At 46.2% G+C, this 20,791-nt stretch overlaps 1 pseudogene; it reads left to right on the top strand.

Moving 5' to 3' along the window:
* Positions 1-20,791, top strand: part of LOC144482683 (SWI/SNF-related matrix-associated actin-dependent regulator of chromatin subfamily A member 5-like) — a 108,247-nt pseudogene that overhangs the window by 7,290 nt on the left and 80,166 nt on the right.

Here is a 20,791-nt window from a genome sequence, read left to right as displayed (position 1 = left end):
CTCTGCCTCTCGAGCTCATCCTTATTGGGCGGCACGGTAGCACAGTGGTTAGCACTGCTGCTTCACAGCTCCAGGGTCCTGGGTTCGATTCCCGGCTCGGGTCACTGTCTGTGTGGAGTTTGCACATTCTCCTCGTGTCTGCGTGGGTTTCCTCTGGGTGCTCCGGTTTCCTCCCACAGTCCAAAGATGTGCGGGTTAGGTTGATTGGCCAGGTTAAAAATTGCCCCTTAGAGTCCTGAGATGCGTGGATTAGTGGGTAAAATATGAGGGGGTAGGGCCTGGGTGGGATTGTGGTCGTTGTAGACTCGATGGGCCGAATGGCCTCCTTCTGCACTGTAGGGTTTCTATGATGATGATTTAAGACACTGCTTTAAAAACTCCTTGGTCACCTCTCAATGGGTTTTTTGGTAGCTCGGTGTCAAATCTGTCTGATAATTGCCCCGTGATGATCCTGTAGACATCTTATTATCATAGAATCCCTACAGTGCAGAAGGAGGCCATTTGGCCCATCAAGTCTGCACCAACCCCACATATTTACCCCGCCAATCCCATTGACACCAAAGGTTTATTTAGCATAGCCAATCAAACTAACCTGCACATCTTTGGAATGTGGGAGGAAACCGGAGCAGACACGGGGAGAATGCACAAACTCCACACAGAGAGTGACCCGAGGCCAGAATTGAACCTCTGTCCCTGGCGCTGTGAGACAGGAGTACCAACCACTGTGCCACCATGCCACCTATGTTAAAGTTGTTGTAGAAATGTACAATTTTGAGGAATGAGGAAAGTGAATTTAAGGTTACTGTATTTGTTTCTCATAAAGGGCTGGATTCCAAGGTCTGATCTGTTATGTTGTTGAATAAAGGTGTTGACAATCTAATCTGAAGTTGTAGGTGTTTACATCAAGTCAACATTCAGCCCACACCTGTAGATGCGCTTCAACCCATGGCTTGTTCAGCTGTTTTTGTTGAACCTGTGCTTCAGTCCACAGAACTGTGCAGTGCAGCTTTTGTAACATTGCATTATATTGCTTGACCTTCTTGGGCATCATCAGTGTGTAAAAAGCATGTATTCTCACCTGAATTAGGTATTGAGACCCTTCCTCCTCCGACATATTAAAGCTGAGGTAGAAAAGAGCCTGCCGCCAAAAAAAGGAATTCAAAATGTATGTCGGCCTGAGCAAAATGCAACGGGAATGGTGAGTGCACAACTTGTGAATCTTAATGTGTTGCATTGTGAAGTATGGCATCATCTTGCAACAACTCATTGAAATTGTCCTGCACTTCAATCAACAATTAGAGCATTTGTAGAACTGAGGGAATAGATTCACCAGTGTAAGCGAGTGTGATTTTACCCAATGCACCAATAATAGGCTGAATCCCAACTGTTGACCATCTTGCTTCCGTCTGATCTGTAAGATTTTTGTGTTTGGAATACTAACTTCCCTCAATCATTCCCATTATTTTGCCCGAAACAGAAGATCATCATTGAATTCAGACTGGACGATTGCCATTCAAGTGTGATTATTACAGTGCTTTCAAACTACTTTGCTCTCATCTTTGGGCTTTCTTCTTTCAAACCCCAATGCAGCCCATTATTGATACCCACCTGATCAGGTACTAGTGAGGTGTCCCCTCCAAACTTATTAACCATGTCTATCTAGTTGGTCAAGGAGAACGCTGCAAAGCCCTTCAAAATGAGACTGCACCCGATGTAACACAATGTCATTGCCTCACGGAGATGCCAGGATCGCTGCCATAAATATAAAATAGTCACTCATGAATCAAACAGGAATTTAGGAGAAGATTAAAAAACGAAAGTGGCAGAGTGGTTAGTGTGGAACTCACTACCACAAGGAGAGTCGTGACATTGATGCATTTTAGGGAAGTTTGTTAAACATAGAATGGAAAAAGAAATCGAAGGTGTGAGGAGACTCTTATCATGAACACTGATCTGGAATTGTTGATCCAGACGGCCTGTTTCTCCGTTACAAATACTTATTCCCAGAGTACTTCATATTGCTCGCATCCAAATGACATGAAAATGAATATTCCCGTCCCTTCAAACCCTGGCCACCTGAATGAATTATACTTTATATCAAAGAACAAAATGTTGAGTGTGTATTAGTCATAAGATGTGGGTTTCTATCTCTGTGAGGCTTAGATGGAGCACCCTGTTCCCTGGTAGGTGAGAGTGGTTGGAATGTGGATCCTAGCCTTTGTCCGAGGCACCTAGAGAACAAAGCATTCATTTTAGTTTCTAATTGCTTTCTGTTGAGCTCCATTAAAAAAATGAATTTATCTCCAAGTTGGTCTGATGAGTTTTAATTCTGGCCTTGCTGACAGGTACACCAGGACATTAATGAAGGATATTGACATCCTGAACTCCTCAGGGAAAATGGACAACATGCATCTATTGAATTGACTGATGCAACTGCGCAAGTGCTGCAACCAACCCTATCTGTTTGACGGAGCTGAACCTGTCCCACCTTACACCACTGACACTCACCTGGTAGTTAACAGTGGCAAAATGGTGGTACTGGACAGCTGCGGAAAGTGAAGGAGCAAGGTCAGCCGCAGGCCTGGTCAAGGCTTTTGTTTCCCTTTCTGTCTTTCAATCTTTCTATAGGAAGGAGACATGGAGTGATTTGATTATTTCGTGGATACTAGAGTAGCTCGGACGGGGTGGGGGGTGGCGAACATAACGCATAAAGCCCAAATTAACGATTGTCAGGCCGTAAAGGGAAATTAATTGAAAATATTCCAAAATGTGTTATAAATTAATATACAACAAACACTGGAATCAGCAATGGTTTTAGTTATAGTAGGACAGGCAAATACGCTTACTGAGATATCCTTGAGGAGATAACCAAACTAAAACACAATGCAAATTAGGTTTTTAGAATATGTTCAACAAATCTGTGATTAGAGAGTAAATATAGTAATAAAGTTCACGCTTTGTGAAATAGATGACATTGTCTCAATGGATTAAGAATTAGCTTAATGTTAAAGTTCCTATTTTGGGAGGATGTAGGTTTGGATTCAGATTCGATTGGAAATTCAAATAGCATGCCAGTCACTCGAACTCGAATCCATGACCAAAGTACATGAGACTCTGGAGACAAGGAGGAATTGAACAAAAACTACTGTGTAGTCCGATCCATATATAAGGAAATCCGGTGGAGTGGAAAATCAAACATCCTGGTGTATAGATTGGCTGTAAACAACCGCCTGCATGGTTATTTGTGCATTTCCGAGTCCGATGTCAGACTTTGTCATGCTCTGTAGCAGTACTGTACCTGTGCTGCAGACTGATCAAAAATAGAACAGGATTTTTAGTAAATGAAAGGGGTTTGTGATGTTTAGCCTTCGTAAGCATGCAAGGATTTCCACGACGATGTCTGCAAAAGAATTTGAAAATGATCACTGATGACACCATGGCAGCATTTGACCTGTGCAGCAAGGTACAGCAGACTGCATGCTGTGATGTTTTGGGTTACAAATCAGCACAGGTTTTAATGAGTTAAAAACTGCTGAAAATACTCAACTAATCTGGTAGCATCAGCGAAGGGTCAACTATGACTCTTCAGAACTCCCCTCTCCACAGATGTTGCCTGACCTGCTGAGTATTTCCAGAACTTTGCTTCCATCTATTTAGCTTTTTTTTCACAAGTTTTAGTGACTGTTTAAAACAATAGTGTGCCTTGCTCTGAAATAGCATCCTGTTTTAGTCATTCTAGCCTGCCACACGCCATCCACTGGGGCTGGGGGCTCCCAAAAACTGGCCGATTTAGCATCAAATATTCTTCATGAGGAGAGTTGGATCACAGGCCTCTGCAATGCTTGATGGGCCCCATCCTCCTTCCGGGGGAATAGTTACAGGAGCCAAATATTCTGAAAATTGGGGGCTAACGTGTTGGGAGAAGGTGAATGGAATAATTACATGATTTTGGATTGCAGCTATTTTATGATTAGGATTTAATTTTTGCTGCCCGAACTGCAGCACCATCTGGAATCCACCTGGAACATAAACCCTTTGAAATCATTCCCATCAATCAAGGCAGCTGGGTCACATGGACAGTTCACATTGTATGAATTATAAAATTGGAGCTGGTTATGTGTGTTCATTTATGCCTCCTGTACTAAAACTAGTTTACGAGATTACTCTACATCCTGCTTGTTCCAACTGAGATTTGGTTTCCATTATCCACATTAGGAGATGTAGGTTTTTGAAGCATTTGTGTATCTGCGCTGTGTTTTTGGCTACCGATCAACCGATCACCTTGATGAATGATCTCCTTTTCCACAGGTTCTCGGGTGTTGATCTTCAGCCAGATGACCAGGGTGCTGGATATTTTGGAAGATTATTGTATGTGGAGAAACTACGAGTATTGTAGACTGGATGGACAGACACCGCATGAGGAGAGACAAGTATGTTTCTTGCCCTGTGCTTTCAAAACTGAGTTTGTTTAAGGAAAGTTCTCACCTCTTAAATTGATCTGAGGCTCTATTATCTAAGTTAGAATTCTAGACTTACGGTTACAAAACTGACTCAAGGTTTTCAAACAAGAAATATGAATATTCAATTTGAATCTAGCATCTATTTGTATTTTTAAATATGAAACTTTCCAACAATTAGTAAAAAGATTGGTCCAATTCTTTGTTCAATCCTGGCTTAACTTTTCTCTCTCATCCCTCCAGGATTCTATTTCTGCTTTCAATAGCCCTGGGAGCTCAAAGTTTATCTTCATGTTAAGCACACGCGCTGGGGGTCTTGGTATAAATCTAGCCACGGCAGATGTAGTAATCCCATACGACTCAGACTGGAACCCTCAGGTAGACCTCCAAGCTATGGTAAGTTACTGAGCGATTAGGTATTTGTGTTCTGAAACCCACGTACTGTTGATTATATAACTAACGTAGCTGGTTTTAACATCCAAGTGCACTGATCAAGTGACACTTGGTATTTTGCTGCCACTGATACCCCGTCAAATCTTCCGTGTGTTGCTCCCATGGTTTCTTTAAAACTCCACTCTACTGAACAGGTGGAAATATTTCAGCAAAGGCCTTCAGTTTGCTTCTCTTTATTTGAATGGAGCGTGCGGTTGTTTTCAGAATTGGCGTGGTATGATTTCAGCTGACTGGGCATCTTGTTTCTCCTCTCCAATTAACTTCCAAATCCAATTGAGAGTTTGGAAATGAAATCCATTTTAAGTTTCAGTCATGCTGAGGTGTCACTGTCAGGAACTGCCTTCCGTGATTCAATTTCACACAAAACAACTGATGCACGGATTTTAATAAGTGCTTCGTGATTGCCTCGTGTACCAAGGGCTTATGAATTCAAATCTCACTCATTTGCGAAGTTTGAATTAAAGTATATAGTGAGCAGCAAAAGGGAGCAGGGCTCCCCAATTGTTCAGCTGGTTCACTAATATGCTTCAGGGAAGAGCATCTGTCAGTACTTGACTCCAATCCACACAAACACAGTGGAGATTCTAATTCCCCTCCAGTGTGAAGTGGCAAGTTTCTCAATTGCTTCATTGATCCACCAGCCAGCTACTGGATTGCAATCAATGCATCTGAGAAATAATTAAATAGGTCCAGGTACTTCCTTTGTTTTCCCCTGCTGCATCAATTGTTGATGTTGACTGAGTGATTAGAGAGGGTTCAAGCATGCAGGAGATAGCCATAGAACCAAAGAAAATTACAGCTGAGAAACAGGCCTTTTGGCCTTTCTTGTCTGTGCCGAACCATTTTTTGCCTAGTCCCACTGACCTGCACTTGGACCATATCCCTCCACACCCCTCTCATCCATGAACCCGTCCAAGTTTTTCTTAAATGTTAAAAGTGACCCCGCATTTACCACTTTATCCGGCAGCTCATTCCACACTCCCACCACTCTCTGCGTGAAGAAGCCCCCCCTAATATACCCTTTAAACTTTTCTCCTTTCACCCTCTGGCTTTTTTCTCCCCGAGCCTCAGCGGAAAAAGTCTGCTTGCATTCATTCGATCGATACCCATCAAAATCTTATACACCTCTATCAAATCTCCCCTCAATCTTCTACGCTCCAGGGAATAAAGTCCCGACATATTCAATCTCACTCTGTAACTCAGCTTCTCAAGTCCCGGCAACATCCTTGTGAACCTTCTCTGCACTCTTTCAAACTTATTTACATCCTTCCTGTAACTAGGTGACCAAAACTGTACACAATACTCCAAATTCGGCCTCACCAATGCCTTATATAACCTTACCATAACACTCCAACTTTTATACTCGATACTCCGATGTAAAAAGGCCAATGGACCAAAGGCACTCTTTACGACCCTATCCACCTATGACGTCACTTTTAGGGAACTCTGTACCTGTATTCCCAGATCCCTCTGTTCAACTGCACTCTTCAGAGTCCTACCATTTACCCTGTACGTTCTTCTTTGGTTTGTCCTTCCAAAGTGCAATATCTCACACTTGTCTGCATTCAATTCCATTTGCCATTTTTCAGCCCATTTTTCTAGTTGGTCCAAATTCCTCTGCAAGCTTTGAAAACCTTCCTCAATGTCCACTACACCTCCAATCTTTGTATCATCAGCAAACTTGCTGATCCAATTTACCACATTATCATACAGATCATTGATATAGATGACAAACAACAATAGACCCAACACCGATCCCTGTGGCACACCATTAGTCACAGTCCTCCACTCATAGAAGCAATCCTCCACAACCACTCTCTGGCTTCTTCCATTGAGCCAGTGTCTAATCCAATTTACTACCTCCTCATGTATACCTAGCGACGGAACCTTCCGAACTAACCTCCCATGAGGGACCTTGTCAAAGGCCTTGCTGAAATCCAGGTAGACAACATCCACCGCCTTCCCTTCATCCACTTTCCTGGTAACCTCCTCGAAAAACTCTAATAGATTGGTCAAACATGATGTACCACGCACAAAGCCATGTTGACTCTCCCTAATAAGTCCCTGTCTATCCAAATATTTGTAGATCCTATCCCTTATCACACCTTCCAATATCTTGCCCACCACCGACGTCAAACTTACTGACCTATAATTGACCGGATTTCTTTTGGAACCTTTTTTAAACAACGGAACCACATGAGCCACCCTCCAATCATCTGGCACCTCCCCCGTGAATACTGACATTTTAAATATGTCTGCCAGGGCCCCTGCAAGTTCAACACTAGCTTCCCTCAAAGTCCGTGGGAATACCCTGTCCGGTTCTGGGGATTTATCAACTCTGATTTGCCTCAAGACAGCGAGCAACTCTTCCCCTTTAATCTGTGAAGGTTCCATGACCGCCCTACCAGTTTGCCCTATTTCCGTAGACTCCATGCCCGTTTCCTCAGTAAATACGGATGCAAAAGAAAAATCCATTTAGTATCTCCTCCATCTCTTTTGGTTCCATCCAGACATCCAGACATCATATCTTTGCTAGCTTATGATCAGTTTGCAGATTTCTAGGAAGTTGATTTATTCCCTATCCCCATGTTCAGGTTTTGATACAGTAAGAAGTTTAACAACACCAGGTTAAAGCGGTCACGGGCATTCGGCCTCTGATATTCGGGTAAGCGTTTTCCAAGATGGCATCACGAGACACGACGGCGCAGAGTCACTGAGCAGAAACTGATAGCCAAGTTCCGCACACATGAGGACGGCCTCAACCGGGATATTGGGTTCATGTCACATTATCTGTAACCCCCACAGCTTGCCTGGACCTGCAGAGTCTCACTGTCTGGAAACAAGACACATCTCTTTAGCCTGTCTTGATGCTCTCTCCACTCACGTTATTTGTATCTTAAAGACTTGATTAGCTGTAAGTATTCGCATTCCAACCATTATTCATGTAGTTTGAGTCTGTGTCTTTATATGCCCTGTTTGTGAACAGAATTCCCACTCACCTGAAGAAGGGGCTTGGAGCTCCGAAAGCTTGTGTGACTTTTGCTACCAAATAAACCTGTTGGACTTCAACCTGGTGTTGTTAAACTTCTTACTGTGTTTACCCCAGTCCAACGCCGGGATGCCCACATCAAGGTTTTGATAATCAGAGTTTTTGTTTGAACTTCTTGGATTTCTTATTATAGAAAGAATGTTTGCTGGAAAATATATGAATGTGCTGTTTTTACAGCTGAATGCAGAGGAATGTTAATTGAAATTGTTTCTTGATTGTGTGGATCAGCCATGTAACTTGAATTGTGTTCTTTTTTAGGATCGCGCCCACAGAATTGGTCAAACAAAAGTAGTCAAGAGTGTTCCGATTTATAACTGACAACGCTGTGGAGGAAACGATAGTGGAACATGCTGAAATGAAACTTAGACTGGACTCTATTGTAATTCAGCAAGGTGGCTGTTGAAGTTGGTTGTTTTTTGGGTGGGAACTGCATGGGGAGAACATTAGAACATAAGAAATAGGAGCAGGAGTAGGCCATCTAGGCCCTCGAGCCTCCCCCGCCATTCAATAAGATCATGGCTGATCTGAAGTGGATCAGTTCCACTTACCCGCCTGATCCCTATAACCGCTAATTCCCTTACCGATCAGGAATCCATCTAACCGTGATTTAAACATATTCAACGAGGTAGCCTCCACCACTTCAGTGGGCAGAGAATTCCAGAAATTCAACACCCTCTGAGAGAAGAAGTTCCTCCTCAACTCTGTCCTAAACTGACCCCCCTTTATTTTGAGGCTGTGCTCTCCAGTTTAGCTTCCTTTCTAAGTGGAAAGAATCTCTCCACCTCTACCCTATCCAGCCCCTTCATTACCTTATAGGTCTCTATAAGATCCCACCTCAGCCTTCTAAATTCCAACGAATACAAACCCAATCTGCTCAGTCTCTCCTCATAATCAACACCCCTCATCTCTGGTATCAAACTGGTGAACCTTCTCTGCACTCCCTCCAAGGCCAATATATCCTTCGGCAAATAAGGGGACCAATACTGCACACAGTATTCTAGCTGCGGCCTCACCAATGCCCTGTACAGATGCAGCAAGACATCTCTGCTTTTATATTCTATCCCCCTTGCGATAAAGGCCAACATCCCAGTTGCCTTCTTGATCACCTGTTGCACCTGCAGACTGGGTTTTTGCGTCTCATGCACAAGGACCCCCAGGTCCCTTTGCACAGTATCATGTTGTAATTTTTTTCCATTTGGATAATAATCCAATTTGCTATTATTTCCTCCAAAGTGAATAACCTTGCATTTGTCCACCTTCAGTCCCGTTCGTCTACCAAGCACTGCCTCCCTGGTAACATTAATTGTATTGAGTACCGCTCCTCCTACCAAGCCTCTATTGTTAATATTCGGTAAACTATTTGTGTCTTCCACCGTGAAGACCGACACAAAAAACTGATTTAAAATTTCAGCCATTTCCTCATTTCCCACTATTAAATCCCCCCTCTCGTCCTCCAAGGGTCCAACGTTCACTCGAGCCACTCTATTCCTTTTTATATATTTGTAAATGCTTTTACTATCATTTGTTATATTTAGAGCTAGACTAGCTTCATAACCTATGTCAAAACTCACAATAAAGGCTTTAAAAAAAAACATTTTGCTGTAAACACAAACAATTCCAAAGCTGAAATTCAGGGTTGAATCCAATTGTTTAATCATCTCCTCTTGGCACAATGACAATGGTGTAGTAAAAGAGACTGAACAAAACCATCACAGTACAATGCATTTAAGGTAAGACAGGAGGAGTCCATTTGGCCTTTCGAGCCTGCTCCGCCATTCATTGTGACCATGGCTGATTGTCCAACTCCATAGCCTGATCCTGCTTTCTCCCCATAACCTTTTTATCCCATTCGTCCCAAGTGCTAGATCGAGTCACCTCTTGAATGCATTCAATGTTTTGGCATCAACTACTTCCCGCGGTAATGAATTCCAAAGGGCTCACCATTCTTTGGGTGAAGAAATGTCTCCTCGTTTCGTCCTAAATGGTCGACCCCGAATGCTCAGACTGTGACCCCTAGTTCTAGACACTCCCACCATCAGGAACATTCTCCTTGCATCCACCCTGTCTAGTCCTGTTAGAATTTTATAAGTCTCTATGAGATCCCCCCTCATTCATCTGACCTCCAGTGAAAACAATCCTAACCTAGTCAATCTCTCCTCATACGTCAGTCCATTTTACCCACTGCACTAAGCTTTGATCTCAGTGAGAAGTCCCACAACACCAGGTTAAAGTCCAACAGGTTTATTTGGTGTCACGAGCTTTCGGAGCGCTGCTCCTTCCTCAGGTGAGTCACCTGATTAAGGAGCATGATAGCCATGATGTGGAGATGCCGGCGTTGGACTGGGGCGGGTCGGGTAAGAAGTCTCACAACGCCAGGTTAATGTTAATCAGGTGATGAAGGAGCAGTGCTCCGAAAGCTGATGATTCCAAATAAAACTGTTGGACTTTAACCTGGTGCTGTGAGACTTCTTACTGGATAGTATAGTGTCATCTCTTAAAGGAATCAGTTGCCGTTTTAGTTGAATTTTGATGTTGCCAAAGTGGCACAAGGTGTGTAGCCCCAGAAAGATCAGTTCTAAAATATAACCTGCCACTGCACGGTGGCACAGTGGTTCGCACTGCTGCCTCACAGCGCCAGAGACCCAGGTTCGATTCCCGGCTTGGGTTACTGTCTGTACAGAGTCTCCCTGTGTCTGTGTGAGTTTCCTCTGGGTGCTCCGGTTTCCTCCCACAGTCTGAAAGATGTGCTGGTTAGGGTGCATTGGCCATGCTAAATTCTCCCTCAGTGTAACTCGAACAAGCGCCGGAGTGTGGCGACCAGGGGATTTTCACAGTAACTTCATTGCAGTGTTAATGTGAGCCTACTGATGATACTAATAAATAAACTTTAAAACTTGACAAAAAGCGAACGCTAACATTTTGCTCAAACTCTGATTAACTATTTTTTAAAACTGCTGATTAATTTTATTTCTTTCGAATGGGAGAACATGGCCAACTCTGAGTAATGCATTTTCTTCCAGTCAGCTGCAACATTCATGCCTCGAGGTTCGATGATTATCATAGAATCTCCACAGTGCAGAAGGAGGCCATTCAGCCCATCGAGTCTGCACTGACAAGAATCCCACCCCAGGCCCTATCCCCACAACCCCATACATTTACCCCGCTAATCCCTCTAACCTACACATCCCTGGACACTTTGGGCAATTTAGCGTGGCCCATCAACCTGACCCCCACATCTTTGGACTGTGGGAGGAAACCGGAGCAGCCGGAGGAAACCCATGCAGACACGGGGAGAACGTGCAAATTTCACACAGACGGCCACCCAAGCCGGGAATCAAACCCGGATCACTGGAGCTGTGAGGCAGCAGTGCTAACCACTGTGTCACCGTGCTGCTCCTATAGATTCAATTCCAAAGTCATACAAAAGGATAATATATAAGCAAGTTTTCTTTTCTTTGAAACTGATATGTACAAGAGGAGGGTTGTTAGTACTTGGGAAATAAGCTGGGCAGTTGTTGCTGTGTCCAGAACTTCCTTTTCAACAGTATAATAAGGCATATGTACAGCAAAGCTCTCTCCAATCTGCCTTCAATTAATATCATCCTTCCATTCTCATCCCATGTTCAGTGGTGTGATTAGTTTCCACTTTCAAAACATCTATTATTGTGGACTTCCGGTGGTGAACCATCGTTGGTTCCCACTGGATAGTGCTGAGCCAGGGGCTGGCCAGGACTACAAGGATGGACATATGTTACTGTTGGATTGTGCTATTGTTGCTGTTGGGTTAGGGTGGGGTTTTTACACCTGTGTATGTTACTGTTGTGGCACATTCCAGTCGGGCTCCGCCTCCTGGGAGAGGTATAAGAATCCCTGCTCTGGCCGGGACCCCTTCAGTCTGGGATAGTGTCCATAAGTTCTGATAGCTTTATTGATAGTAAATAAAAGCCTTCATTTACTGAAGCCTCGAGCCTCATGTCTAAATTGATGGGCATCAATTTTATTTACGATTATTAAACTCTCGACGGGAAAAAAAAATAAAGGAGAGTATGGAGCAAATTCTCAAGCCAGAACGTCTGACGCTAGATCCACGTGCGGTGGGCGCTTCTAACACCTTCGACCACTGGCTGAAGTGTTTCGAAGATTACTTAGCAGCCTCCGCAGCGGTCACTACAGATGATGACAGACTCCGGGTCTTCCAGGTGAGGGTAAGCGACACAGTCTACCTCGCGATCCGTGCGGCCACTAATTACCCTCAAACCCTCAAGCTTCTAAAGAAGCGCTATTCAAAACCATCTAACGAGATACACGCTCGTTACCTCCTAGCCACACGACGACGGCAGTCAGGCGAAACGATGGAGGACTATGCCAATGAGCTCTTACAGCTAGCCAGGGGCTGTGACTGCAAAGCTCTGTCGGCTGAGCAGAGCATTTACGACCTCGCCCGAGATGCGTTTGTGGCTGGGGTCGGATCATCATACATCCGTCTCAAACTGCTGGAAAAGGGTAACCTTAACCTTACCCAGGCCATCGAATTAGCAGAAATGCTCGAGTCGGCTTCAAAGAGCTTAGTCTTATATCCAGAGGACCACGTGGAGACAACGTGGCAGGAGCAGTCGCAAATCCCTCCTCGCCCCTCGGGCTCGAAGTGCTGTGTTATGGCGTGCTCCCATTCGGGCCAGACGACAGCTGCAGCCCCATGCGGCCCGCGGTGCTATTTCTATGGAGGAGCAAAACATCCCCGACAAAAGTGTCCCGCTAAAGCGGTAATCTGCACCGCATGCGGTAAAAAAGGGCATTATGCAAAGGTGTGCCGATCGAAACCCAGGAACGGCAGTGCGGCCTGCGATTCTTCGGAGCTTGAATCATCATCATCATCGTCGAAGTCGTCGCGGGGTTCGTCCACGTGCGAGTCCAGGACGACGCCATTACGGTCGACGGAGTCGGAGGAGTATGACCACCAGGGGTCGCTGAGTTTGGCGCCCTCACCCACGTGCGATTCATGGGGCAGCCATGTTGGTCGACACTGACCACGAACGACCAGCAGGGGTCCTCCGCATCGATTTCAGCTGCCTGCAGTGGCCTTCATGAACCAACGGTGGCGTCAATCATCCTGGACCAGGCCAAGCCTCATAGGCTCGATCGTTCAATGATGGATATCCAGGTAAACAATCATGTGCTTTATTGTCTGTTTGACAGCGGGAGCACTGAGAGCTTTATCCACCCAGACACTGTGAAGAGGTGTGGACTCCAGATTCAAACTGCCAAACAGACAATCTCTGGCATCAAGGTCCCGGTCTGTTGCCGTGCTAGGGAGTTGCGTGGTTACCTTGAAAGTACAAAGCACAGTTTACGAGCGCTTCAAGCTCCTTGTGTTGCCGTATCGTTGCGCGCCAATACTTCGCAGACTAAACTTCATGGTCCACTTGAGGAGTGTAATCCTACAGTACGGTGGGCCACTCCCTTCGCTGGCAGTGGGAGAACAGCAGCAGTCTCCAAATTCCCTGCAACCTCTCGACGTTAAAGATTACCACACCCTCCTTATTTCAGAATCTGGTACCAGGCTGCAAGCCCATCGCTATTAAATGTAGGCGTTACAGCACTGAGGATCGGATCTTCATTAGATCTGAGGTTCAGCGGCTCCTCAAAGAAGGGATCATACAACCTAGTGTTAGTCCGTGGAGAGCACAGGATGTGGTAGTCAAGAGCGGGAACAAACCCCGGATGGTCATTGACTACAGTCAGACCATTAACCGATATACGCAGCTGGATGCGTATCCCCTCCCGCGCATATCTGATATGGTCAATCAGATTGCGCAGGACCGGGTGTTCTCCGCCATAGACCTCAAGTCCGCCTACCATCAACTCCCCATTCGCCCAGAGGACCGACAATACACGTATTTTGAGGCGGATGGTCGCTTGTACCATTTTCTTAGGTGTCACCAATGGGGTCTCGGTCTTCCAGCGTGCTATGGACCGAATGGTGGACCAGAACAGGCTGCGGGCTACCTTCCCGGACCTGGATAATGTCACCGTCTGGGGCCATGATCAGCAGGACCATGACACAAACCTCCAGAACTTCTTACGCACTGCATCTCTCCTGAACTTGACCTACAACAGAGAGAAGTGTGTGTTCCGTACGCGCCGTTTAGCCATCCTGGGATACGTGGTGGAAAACGGGGTCATTGGCCCTGATCCAGACCGTATGCGCCCCCTTGCTGAACTTCCCTTGCCTGCTAGTGCAAAAGCACTGAGAAGATGCCAAGGCTTCTTCTCATATTATGCGCAGTGGGTTCCCAACTACACGGACAAAGCCCGTCCGCTTAGTAAGTCCACGACTTTTCCCCTAACGCCAGAGGCCCAATTGGCCTTCAAGAAATTGAAAGGCGACATCGCGAAAGCTACGATGCACGCGGTAGACGAGTCCATCCCCTTTCAGATGGAAAGCGATGCATCTGATTTCGGCCTGGCCGCCGCACTTAACCAGGCGGGCAAGCCCGTCGCATTTTTTTCCCGCACCATCCAAGGCCCCGAAATTCGGCATTCAGCGGTGGAAAAGGAGGCCCAGGCCATTGTGGAGGCCGTCAGACATGGCGCCATTTCTTGGCGGGAAAACGGTTCACCCTGATCACGCACCAGCGGTCCGTGGCGTTCATGTTTAACAACACGCAGAGGGGCAAGATCAAGAACGACAAGCTCTTGCGGTGGAGAATTGAACTCTCCACCTATAACTACGATATCATGTATCGTCCAGGGAAACTCAATGAGCCCTCAGATGCTCTCTCACATGGAACATGCGCTAGTATTCAGGAGGATCGTTTGAACGCCCTCCATAATGATCTGTGCCATCCTGGGGTCACTCGGCTCTACCACTTTGTAAAAGCGCGCAACCTGCCATACTCGGTGGAGGACGTCAGGTCGGTAACAAGGAGCTGTCGGATTTGCGCGGAATGCAAACCGCACTTTTACCGACCTGACCGGGCACATTTGGTCAAGGCCACTCGTCCCTTCGAGAGACTGAGTGTTGATTTTAAGGGCCCCCTTCCCTCAACAGATCGGAACGTGTACTTTCTAAACATCATCGATGAGTACTCCCGGTTCCCTTTTGTTGTTCCCTGCTCGGATACATCTGCTGCCACGGTGATCAAGGCATTCCGTGATCTTTTTACCATGTTCGGGTACCCCAGCTACATCCATAGCGACAGGGGCTCGTCGTTCATGAGCGATGACTTGAGGCAATTCCTGCTCTCATACGGGATTGCCTCTCGGAGGACCACGAGTTATAACCCTCGGGGTAATGGACAGGTGGAACGAGAGAATGCTACCGTCTGGAAGGCTGTCTTATTGGCGTTGAAATCCAAAGGTCTTCCAGTCTCCCGTTGGCAGGAGGTCCTCCCTGATGCGCTTCACTCTATTCGCTCCCTCTTGTGTACGGCAACCAATGCTACTCCCCACGAGTGGATGTTCTCATTCCCTCGGAAGTCTTCCTCGGGGATATCTTTACCGTCTTGGTTGACGTACCCAGGACCCGTCCTCCTGCGGCGACATGTAAGGGCCCGCAAGCCCGTCCCCTTGGTCGAACAGGTCCATCTCCTCCACGCCAACCATCAGTATGCCTATCTGGCATACCCTGACGGGCGAGAGGACACGGTCTCGATCCGAGATCTGGCGCCAGCAGGGGACGTAGCAACCCCTGTCGCTCCCATACCCCCAGTAACAAACCCATTATCTCTCATTTCTTCCCCGGACACGGGGCGGGCAGCATCGGGACCATTGCTTAACAATTTTACTCCCATGTACAGCTTGCCTGAGCCCAGAAGATGGTCGCCACTGCAGGGCGTGTCAGGATCCCCTGCACCACCGGCACCCCAGGGTCAACCGGCCTCTGAGTCCGTGGAAGAACAGCTGGACGCCGTTTTGGGGAGAACGCCACCGCAAGTGCCTAGTTCGGTGTCACCGCCGGTATTGAGGAGGTCACAACGACGGTGCGGTCCCCCTGACCGTCTGAACTTATAGACTGCTGACATTTTACTCTGGTTTTTGTACCCCGCCGGCCTTTGTTTTCAAAGGAGGGGTGAATGTGGTGAACCATCGTTGGTTCCCACTGGATAGTGCTGAGGACTACAAGGATGTCCATATGTTACTGTTGGATTGTGCTATTGTTGCTGTTAGGGTAGGGTGGGGTTGTTACACCTGTGTATGTTACTGTTGTGGCACATCCCAGTCGGGCTCCGCCTCCTGGGAGAGGTATAAGAGTCCCTGCTCTGGCCGGGACCCCTTCAGTCTGGGATAGTGTACATACGTTCTGAAAGCTTCATTAATAGTAAATAAAAGCCTTCATTTACTGAAGCCTCGAGCCTCGTGTCTAAATTGATGTGCATCACTTCCCTAATAAGATTACAATTTGATGAATGCATTTAGAGACAGTATTCTTGGTGTCATGCCCATTGAAAGTTGATTGGAAACTCAATCAGTTAATTTAGGATTCTCAACGCCCATTAACGGTGATAGATTTTCATCCCATAATCTGGGCTTCAGAAATTAAAGGGCAATGTATTAACAAATGGGACCGCACAATCTCCTTTCCTCTCTAACTCCATCCATTCCCAAACCAGAGCAGTATCTGATGAGATAATGAAACCTTGAGCTGAAATATCAAAGAGCATTTTCAACAACTTACTTCGAGATGATGAAAAATTGAAGGTATAAGTTCAGGACCATGAATATGAGTTCCAGGCTCTCCGATAACAAATTCTATTCCAGGACCATAACTCACAGCGCAGGGAGATGCCATTCGTCCAATTGTATCAATGCTAGCTCTTTGCTAAAGCTAATTCTACTTCCCCTGCATTCTCCATTCAGCCTGCACCTTCCTCTGCTTCACATATTTATCTAATTTTCCTTCAAACAATGCAGCGATCTCTACCTGAACGGTTCTGTGCATCAAAACATTCCAAAAACCTTGAGCATCACGGTGGCGCAGTGGTTAGCGCTGCTGCCTTAAAGCGCAAGGGACCTGGGTTCAATTCCGGCCTCGGGTCACTGTCTGTGTGGAGTTTGCACATTCTCCCCGTGTCTGCATGGGTTTCCTTCGGGCACTTGTCCAAAGATGTGTGGGTTGGGTTGATTGGCTGTGCTAAGTTGTCCCTCAGTGTCAGGGGGATTAGGACTGTAAATACGTGTGGTTACGGGGATGGGCCCTGGGTGGGATTGTTATCGGTGCAGGTTCAATGGGCCAAATGGCCTCCTTCTGCACTGTAGATTCATTGGGCGGAATTTTATCTGCACAGCGTTCGTCCGATCCTGCTCGAGGCCAACAGAGAATGCCGTTCTCCAGTTGCGCCCACCGCCGAATTGGGACGGGCGTGCCGGTGAAACTCCGGCCAATGTATCTGAGTAAAGATATTTTTTCTAACCACCGCCCCCTCTCTCTTTTCACTATAATGCAAACTTTCAATTGAAGACCTCCTTATCAGTCACTCCTCAATCAGAGGAAACAGATCATGCCTACATCAAACATCAGCATAAAAACAATGACTGAAGCAAACATTATTTACCTAACTTCCTTCCTCCTATCACCTGAGCCATTGTCTTTGATCCCAGTTACGCTGAGGCCTAATAAGAGTCACACTGCTGCATCTCTTCCTTGTTTCTATTTTCACTTTCTCTACATCATCATCATGTTCACACCAATTGGAAAATTATCTTCAGTATTATTTGTTATTTATCTCTATACAAAATACAAACAGCCTTCTTTGTCCTCTTTGAAGTGCAAGAGCAAGTCAGTCGCAGAGCTCCCCCGACATTATTCCCAAACAAATTAACTAATAATTGGAACTGAGGAAAGAAAATAACTCAACAAAGATTAGAATCAACTGTTTAAAAGATTAAATTATCAGATAAATAAAGCAAATTGAAGTTAAGAGAAAACTACTGTCAACATCACTTCCATTTTGTGGGATATATTTTAATAGACTTCACATTGGTGATGCCAGCAGAACAAATTGCAACCTTGGATAGATTTGCTTGCCATCAACTTCAGGTAAACAAGTCGGCGAGGTGAAGAATTTAAAGTTCATTAATTAGTGTCACAACTAAGCTGACATTAACACTGCAATGAAGTTACTGTGAAAATCCCCGAGTGGCCACACTCCAGCGCCTGATCGGGTACACTGAGGGAGAATTTAGCATGACCGATGCACCTAACCAGCACGTCTTTCAGACTGTGGAAAGAAACTGTAAGGAAACCCAGGCAGACATTGGGAGAACGCGCAGACTCCGCACAGACAGTCACCCAAGCCGGGAATCAAATCCAAGTCCTTGGCTCTGTGAGGCAGCAGTGCTAACCACTGTGTCGCACCATGCCACCCTAAAGTTATTGGACAGGGTGCATTAATGACGATGTACTGATAACACCTTTTCCTTGCCAGGGATGTGGGTAGCAGTGACAGGGCAGAATTTATGCCCCAGCATTGCGTGTCCCGAGTATTAGGTGTCAACTCCAACGCTTTGGATTCGGGACTGTGTAAGGGCATTGCTTCCTTACTCTGAAGGACATTAGGTTGGGTTTTTACAGCAAAGTGACAACTTTTCATGGTCATTATCTGATGCCAGCACCACACCTGATCGGATAATGCAGAAAATGTCATCGCCACTGACCTCGAGGAGGGCTGCCCGTAGCTCACCGTGGCGTGGATCGGCTCACTGTGGCAGTGCTCCGAAAGCTGGTGATTCCAAATCAACCTGTTGGACTTTAACCTGGTGTTGTGAGACTTCTTACCGAGCAAAGGTATTGGACCTGGATGCAACAGGAGCCATACATACATCAACACTTTGGCCCATATGGGGATCGAACCTGCGGCCTTGGTGTTATTCGTGCCACCCTCTAACCACCTGAGTGAACCGGCCAGAAAGGAGCCAAACGTTTTTAGCTGTTTAGCAGCTAAAGTGTTTGACGACCATTTCACACCTCATTAGACCGTCCTCGGTGGAGTGTCTGCAGTTGTTAATGTCAATGAATAAGCAATTGATGAGGCAATTGAGCAACATTGGATAGAGCTGGGATTTTGACACCTTGTTAAATTTACTGCTCTGTGGAGGAGTTGACTGTTTTCCAGTGTTACACCTGGTTATTGGTACTTCCATTCGACCTTAAAAAGAAATCAATACGAGTATCTGTTTCTGCCCCCACGACATGCCAGGGGTTGCAAAATCTCACAAACTGTCCCGGCTGGAGAAAATTCACACCTCTTTAACCTTTGCTTTACCTTCTCTCCACTCACATTGTCTGCACCTGTAAAGACTTGATTACCTGTTAAGACTCGCATTCCAACCATGATCCTGTAACACAGTTTGTGTCGATATGTGCCCTGTTTGTGAAACAAATCCTGCACTCACCTGATGAAGGGACAGTGCTCCGAAAGCTCGTGCTACAAAATAAACGTGTTGGACTTTAACCTGGTGTTGTTAGACAACTTATGTGCCCACCCCAGTCCAACGCCGGCAACTCCAAATCATCCCTGTCCCTTTTCACATTCAGTGTTACTTTCAGTCCTGTAGCTATTAAGTGCCAGTCCCAATGTGCATGGAGTGCCTGTCAAATGGGAATTCCATTAGGTACCAGTCCCAACATCCATCCCATAGGTGGCACCATATTTCAAATGGGTTTCCAACCTTTTGGCCAAATTTATCTGGCTATTCACGTCCCGCTCCCACTGCCAGTGAGAATGGGGAATTTGACACTCAGCCAAATTCTCCATTCACAGCAGCAGGACTGGAGAATCCGAGCCACGGTGGAGATTGGAGAGTCCAGACCTTTGGCTTTTGCCACATTCTCCGCACAGCCCACCATCAATCCTGCCACAGGCGGCTTGGGAGAATTCCACCCTTGGTTTCAGAAATGGAGAATTCTGCCCCAGGTACTCGCACTGACCCTTGAGGTGCATCACTCAGCATTTCTCCCCACCATGACATATCTCCTCTCACCATTACTCCTTGTTTCCTGGCCTTCAACCAGTTTCTTACCTATTTGCTGGGGGGCCCTTGAATCCTTGCAGTTTTGATTTTAATCATAGAATCCCTAAAGTGCAGAAGAAGGCCATTCGGCCCATCTAATCTGCACCAACTACAATCCCACCCAGGCCCTGTTCCCATAAACCCACATATTTACTGTTAATCCCCTGGCACGAGGAGCAATTTAACACGGCCAATCCACCGAACCCGTACATCTTTGGACTGTGGGAGGCAATCAGAGCACCTGGAGGAAACCCACACAGACACGGGGAGAATGTGCAAACTCCACAGAGACAGTGACCCAAGACTGGAATCAAACCCGAGTCCCTGGCGCTGTGAGGCAGCAGTGGTAACCACTGTGCCACCAAGCCGTCGTAATGACTGGGCTTCTATGTAGAACATTATTCAAAGAAATTCCGCATCATAGGGCCTCCCATATTTTACTGGGGTTGTTCCTTCCTCAGAGGCACTGAGGATCCTGGACCTTACGTTCTGGAATTCCCTCCCTAAGCTATTCCTGGAGAAGCCAGATTTTTTCCCCCTTCAGTCAGATTGAGCCATTGCACACTACATAAGGTGGGTGCACTGGTAAATGCTCTGCATCAGTGACAAATTTGGAGAATGTGAGGCATTGCTTTGCAACTTCTGAAATACAACATTGTTAATGTTTTCCAGGCATTTTCCAGCTTCCATTATCAGCATGAAACCTCGTGAGATACCTGTGCTCTCAAACAAGATCCTCAAAACCCTCCTGTTCCTCTACCTTTACACTCACCTGATGAAGGAACAGCACTCCGAAAGCGCATGATTCCAAATACACCTG

This window comes from Mustelus asterias, unplaced genomic scaffold (assembly GCF_964213995.1).
Source record: "Mustelus asterias unplaced genomic scaffold, sMusAst1.hap1.1 HAP1_SCAFFOLD_36, whole genome shotgun sequence".
Taxonomy (NCBI): Eukaryota; Metazoa; Chordata; class Chondrichthyes; order Carcharhiniformes; family Triakidae; genus Mustelus; species Mustelus asterias.
The sequence above is the reverse complement of the archived record's forward strand: the minus strand, read 5'-3'. Positions and strand labels throughout refer to the sequence as shown.